We start from the raw sequence: 6,346 nt of genomic DNA, 5'->3' as shown, positions 1-6,346 counted from the left end.
GAGTGGGTTGCCATGCCCTCCTCCAGGAGATCTTCCCGACCCAGGGATTGAACCTGAATCTCCTGCTTCTCCTGCATTGGCACACAGATTCTTTACCACTGAGACACCTGGGAAGCTCCCTAGTATCTGGTACTCATATAAAATGCTGTGAAAATAATATATCTGTGTAGCTCCTAGCACACTGCTTGGGACATAAGAAGGATTCAGTGAATACTTGGTGAATTAATGAATGCATAAATGAACATACTGTATATAGATAGTGAAAATGAAAGTCACTTAGTCATGTCCAACTCTTTGCGACCCCATGGACTATACAATCCATGGAATTCTCCAGGCCAGAATACTGAAGTGGGTAGCCTTTCCCTTCTCCAGGGGATCTTCCCAACTGAGGGATCGAACCCAGGTCTCCCACATTGCAGGCAGATTCTTTACCAACTGAGCTATCAGGGAAGCATATAGATATGCCAGCTCTTAATCTACAGATGCTTCCAGGAGGCAGTGCTGTTTTGGGTTTTTTTTTTTTTTTTTAAGTTTAAAATAGTTTCGTAAGGATATAACACATGTATGGCTGTTCATTCTACAAAATCTTCATCATAGAACTTATGATACACCTAATTAGCAGTAGCACCCAGATTTTCCAAATAGTCATCATTTTTCTCTTCTCTGCATAGTCTTCTTTTCATTGGCTGCTTTCTGCTTTTGTTGTATGATTTCAGATTCCTTCTGTTTCCTCTGAGAGGTATCAAACTACCTGCTTTTCCTTTTCCCCTTACTAATTTTCTGGGATTTCTTTACATATTTCTGATGGGCAACTTCTCCTTGATTTCCACAGGCCATGCTGACCACCACACTGAGCCTAGAAGAGAGCAATTCGGAAGAGCAATGACTTCCTTACAGGCTCCATGGCTGAACCCATTTGTCTGTCTGGAAGACTGAGCTTGCACGGGTGCTCCCAGTGCTGACATTTTTTCTTAATGAAGAATTTATTTTGTGGACCTACACCCAGCAGTAAAAGTTTAAAATTTTTGACTTCTGAGGCAGTAGTTTAGAAAATCTACTTTATCCTCACACACTGGCACTGGAAACCAAGAATGTCTGAAAGCTTTTGTATAATCTGATTAAGAGCTGAATAAGAAGAGGAAAGGGGTTAACGATTAGTGGTTTAACACCACATTTACCTAAGCTGAAAAGGTTTTTCTAAAGATCCTTTTAGAAACTTTTGTGAAGTATGTAATATGAGGGCTGGGCTGGAAGCCCAAAGTTAACACATCCACCATCCTTTCTGCCCATTCTTGTCACTTTCAATGGTTAGAATTCTTCCATACCTAAGCTCTGAGACAATCCTCCTCCATTTTCATCAGGCACAGAATTAATTCACTGATTTTATAGCACCATCAGATATCTATAAGCTTTTACTCCAAGTGACTGTCATTGGTTATCACATGCATTCTCAAGGGAGGTGACATCACTCTGAAAGAGGCAAAAATTGGTCCTTAGGGTGGGGAAATCTTAAACATTACACTGACTTACAGCCCTTTAAAGGACCACAGTACATTATTAGATATAGAACATATCTCTGATAATTTCATAGGAGACAATGAGGTAAAGACAATCTTTAAAACTCATTTAGTGGAGCAGTAATAATAATTTTTTTAAAGTTTGGGAAACACTGGGTTATAAGGAAGGACTTAAAAACACATGAACACTATTCCTTTTCTTATTTTACAATGCCCTCAGGAAAAAGGATGTTGCATTGTGAATTAGAAGACTTGAGTTCTAACTTTCATATCTACCACCAATGAGCAAATATCTTCATTTATTTATTCAGATATTCATTGAGTACCTTCTATGTTTCAGACACTATGCTAAGCTCTGGGGGTACAAGATAAACAAGATGTAGAGTTCTAATTGAGGTTATGTTTGAGAATGGAGCAAATAAGAAATAAGATCCAAATATCTATAAATAATAATTATGATGGTAATAAATACAATAGGTGGACAGGAGATGGGCCAGTCCAGATCATGCAGGGCCACGCAGGCTGTGGGACAGAGCTTGGTTTTATGCTAAGCGCTCTGTGACTCTGGGCAAATTAGTTGATGATTTCTGTCAAACGATGAGTGTGGGGTTGGTGGGGGTGGAGCAGCTGAATGTTCTAGAATGCTAAGTTGAGCCTCATCTAATTCAGGACCTGTGAGAGATGCCATAAATCTCCAGTGGGAGAAAAGTAAGGTAGCAGGTAAAGCTTAGACTGCAAAGAGATCCAACCAGCCAATACTAAAGGAAATCAGTCCTGAATATTCACTGGAAGGACTGATGCTGAAGCTGAAACTCCAATACTTTGGCCACCTGATGCAAAGAATTGACTCATTGGAAAAGACCCTGATGCTGGGAAAGATTGAAGGCAGGAAGAGAAGGGGATAACAGAGGATGAGATGGTTGGATGGCATCACCCACTCAATGAGCCTGAGTTTGAGTAAGCTCTGGGAGTTGGGTGATTGACAGGGAAGCCTGGTGTGCTGCAGTCCTTGGGGTCGAAAAGAGTTGGACACTACTGAGCGACTGAACTGAACTGAACTGAAAACTGAACTGAACTGACATCTCCAGGGTTGCTTGCTTATAACTGGGCTGGGGCAAATTCACATTTCACCTGGAAAGGAAGGAGCAAGAAGGGCTGGTTCATGCATTCCTCTGAATGTGGAACCTGCCTTCCTCCCATTTTCATTTTTGAGATGCACCGAGTACTTTTTCCTCACTCTGCCAATCTCCTCCTCATGTTACATTGGAGCTTCCTAGTGAGCATAAGCATGGGATTGGAGGTCAGGGACCTGGGGCTCTGGACCCCCACTCTAAATAACTTGTGACACAAGCCAGTCTCTTCCTGGATCTGGGCCTCCAGACCCTCATCTGGGACCATGATTAAGATTCCTTCTAGAACATAGACTCTGATTCTATTATCTTCCTCTTCACCAGAGATGAGAAGGAGCATAAACCGTGCATGGAAGTGCACCCAAACTCTCCTAAAATAATAAAGCAATTTCCTTTGAGATGGTTGACAAGGAAAGTCAGGAGGCCCTTGCAGAAAATGATGAAACCCAGTCCCAGCTGAATATTAAGTTAGAGAGAGGTCTGCAACTGGGCCGGGGGGCAGAGAGAGGGGGAGATGCCAGGGTCGGGGGAGAGAGAAATTTTAATTGCGATTGTTTGGCCTGCTGATCCTAGGCAAATGACAAGGAGCCCCCAAGCAGCCTCAAACACGGATATTTGAAAGGCAGAGACGGCTGGGGGATGGTTTGGCTTCGCCCTCCCCTCTGAGGCTGTTTGAGGAGCGGTCTGCGGCGCTGACAAGCACGGGTTTTGGAGGCCATTGAAAAGTTTTGGGCCTAAATAGGGTAGGCAGCTTGGCTTAAGTGTTGCTATGGAATACCTGGCAACCGGCAACAATAGGCCTTTTAGAGAATCCAGGGCAAACAGTGACCGTGGTAATGGGGTGGGCTTAAGGGTCTCCTTGCCCGGCTGGGCCCCTCCTCTCCTCACAGAGGCCTGGGCACTGGGCTATGTTCCGGAAATTCCCTGCACAAAGCCCCATTCAGTGGGAGGAGGGTCAATGCGTGTGCTTTTGGAGGGGGTGGCGGTGGGACTGGGGGGTGGGGAGAGGCGGGGGAGGGGGTACAGGAGAAGGAGCTTTACTGCCAAAAAAAAAAAAAAAAGCTCTCTCAAGTCTCTTTCTTCTCGAAAAGACTAAAAGAGGCACAGAAAGTGCTAAGTTTGTAAAAGAGGCTGAAAAGGTTCAGAAAAGTAGCATAAAAGGGCCGGGGAACGCCCCGTGAATTTTGAACAGAGAGCAGAAAAGGAACCCTAAAAAGCAATTAGTGATGCTGCTTGTAAATGGAGGCAGCGCGCTGGGGGTGGGGAGCTGAGGGCTGAAGGTAGGTGCGGAGGCCGGTAAGAGGTTGGGGGGTGTGTGATGGGAGCAGGTGAGGAGAAGGGGTGAGGCGTGGGATGGGTGAGGGGACCGGGAGGCCAGGGAGTCGTGGAGGGGTGGACAGCGGCGAGCCCTCCACCCCAGCCAGTCGTGGCTCTAATTGCACGCCTTCAGGCTGCTCTCTGCTGGGCTGTGCGGCTCAGACTTTGTCCCCTGGTTCCAGCAACACTCCAAAAGGCCGTGGAGCCTGAGACGGTGACCGGCCTCCCGCCCTTTGTTCCGTGATGACCATGAAGAAATCCTCAAGTCTCTGAGAGAGTGGCTACCCGCATTCTCTTGGCAGCGGAGTGATGGCAGGGTGCTGGGGAGCTGGGTGTCTTCCCGAGTTCCCGGGGCGGGGGGTAGGGGAGGCTCATATGACACCCCGCGGAGCCCGGCAGAGCAGCCAGCAAATTAGCACTGTGCAAATCCCACGTGCCCGCGCTGCCTAGCATTCGTGCTCAAACACCCTACTCCACTGCTCTAAAGATAATAATTTTATATTTCCAGCAGAATGTGCACAGTGACAATTATCTGTATTCCTACTGTGTCGCAGCATCAACGGATCATCAAGAGAATTATGTTCCAGTTGAAAGCAGATTTAAATAAACAGACACTAAATGGGAGCCAATAATAGATGTACCAAAATAGTCCAGGCGAGAAAGCAGCCATTTAAATACAGGGCTGTTTAGTGGAGAAGGTAAGAGGAGTCCAGACCCCAGGGTTTACAGTTCCCAGACTGCAGCTCAGCCCCGCAGATTCTTTCCAATGATCTCTAGGGTTGACCAGAGCGCTATCCTAAGCTGCTTCTTCCCTCTCCCTCCCTCCCTCTCTTATTCCTTTCTTCCCCTCTCTCCCCTGTCCTTCCTCCTCCCCTTCCTCCCTCCTTCTCTCCCTTTCACTCCCTTCTTTACTTCAACAAACATTCATCGTTCATTATCAACTAGCTGCCTTTGGGCACCTTTATCAAAATTATTAAGCACCACCCTTCTTGATTTCTGTGACCCTCTGCTCCAGACTCAAATTGGATCTTCTTGCCCCTGTATGGGGCAGGGGAGGAAGTTGTTAGTTCCCCAAGGAGAAAATCAAGCTGTTGTTTCCATAAGATGGGAGAATGGAATGATGAAGGGGCAAAATAATGAAGGTCCAGTATATATTCATTCAGCCATCACATATTTATTAGAGGTTATTCTGTGTGCCAAGCGCTGTTCTAGGTCCTGGGAATTCAAAGATCAAACTGTAGGTCTCTCTCCTCAAAGAGCTTCTAACCTTGCAAAGGAAAGATAACCAGGCAGCTGGATGTGAGTGGGTGGCACATATATTGGGAGCACCAGAGAGGGATCCTGCCAGAGTGAGGTGAAGGAGACTTCAAGAGGAGCCAGCTGTGACTTTAAGGCTGAGAAAGAGAGAACATTTTAGTGAGCAGAAACCTAGTCAGGGGACACTCCTAGCAGAGAGAAGAGGTTGTGCAAGGGCAGAGAAACAAGAGAAGAGTTGATGTGTTCAGGAGCTTGCAAGTCCTTCAGCAAGAGCAGCTTCAGAATCTGGGAGTCCGACAGAGAAGGCTGTCAAGAGGACTGGGGTGGGGAGGTATGGGAGAAGTAACTGGTGACAACATAAAGGGCTTTGCTGGCTATGTCTGTTCTCCAGGTTGGGGTGATGAGCAGAAACCTCATTTCTGCTGGCCTCTTGTTTCCCTTAGTGGGGACTTCTATTAGCGTTACTCTCCTGGCTTCTCTGTCTCTTCCCTCACTCCTGTCAAGCCTAGGGAGTTGGGCTTCATTTCTCTTCTGTCTTGTATAGAGCAGCCCCTCTGATGTATTCCCAGCCACCTGTAATAGAAGTCTGTCCTTACATGGAAAAACCTAACTGTGGGTGTTCAGCTGTTAGGCAATCTAATTCTGGGGCACAGGGTTAGGGAGCTATTGTTTCCCCAAACCTAAGCCTGGTTTTGACTGTATTTTCATTAATAAAACTGCCATTTTGATCTCTGTCTGTTTTTGACCCCTTTCAAGTGAGTACTGTTTTTTAAACCCTTGAAATGTCAAGGCAAACTACAGAGGTTAGGAAGGGGACCGTTGGAGGAGGGTGAGCATGGGAACAAATGGCATGAGGAGGCTTTTGTGTTAAAAGTGTCACTTTTAGAGCAGTCCTCCTGGGTTCTCTTATCCCCCTGCTGTCCACCTGGGGGCCCCTTCCTAGTAAAGTCTCTTGCTTTGGAAAAAAAAAAAAATGTCGCTTTGGCAGTTGGGCAGAGGATGGTCTGGAGAGGGTAAGGAGATTTAGAAGGAAAGAGATGGTAAAGATTGTTTTTTAAAAAAACTGAACTACAAATGTATTTATATATTTAATAATTATATTTTCCAGAGATCGAACCGGGTATT

The 6,346-nt window shown here is 46.0% G+C and overlaps 1 pseudogene; it reads right to left on the bottom strand.

The window, feature by feature from the left end:
• Positions 1-575: 575 nt before the first annotated feature.
• On the bottom strand, positions 576-837 carry LOC102402839 (annotated as a pseudogene).
• Between the last annotated feature and the right edge of the window lie 5,509 nt (positions 838-6,346).

Source organism: Bubalus bubalis, chromosome 4 (assembly GCF_019923935.1).
Source record: "Bubalus bubalis isolate 160015118507 breed Murrah chromosome 4, NDDB_SH_1, whole genome shotgun sequence".
NCBI lineage: Eukaryota > Metazoa > Chordata > Mammalia > Artiodactyla > Bovidae > Bubalus > Bubalus bubalis.
The sequence above is the reverse complement of the archived record's forward strand: the minus strand, read 5'-3'. Positions and strand labels throughout refer to the sequence as shown.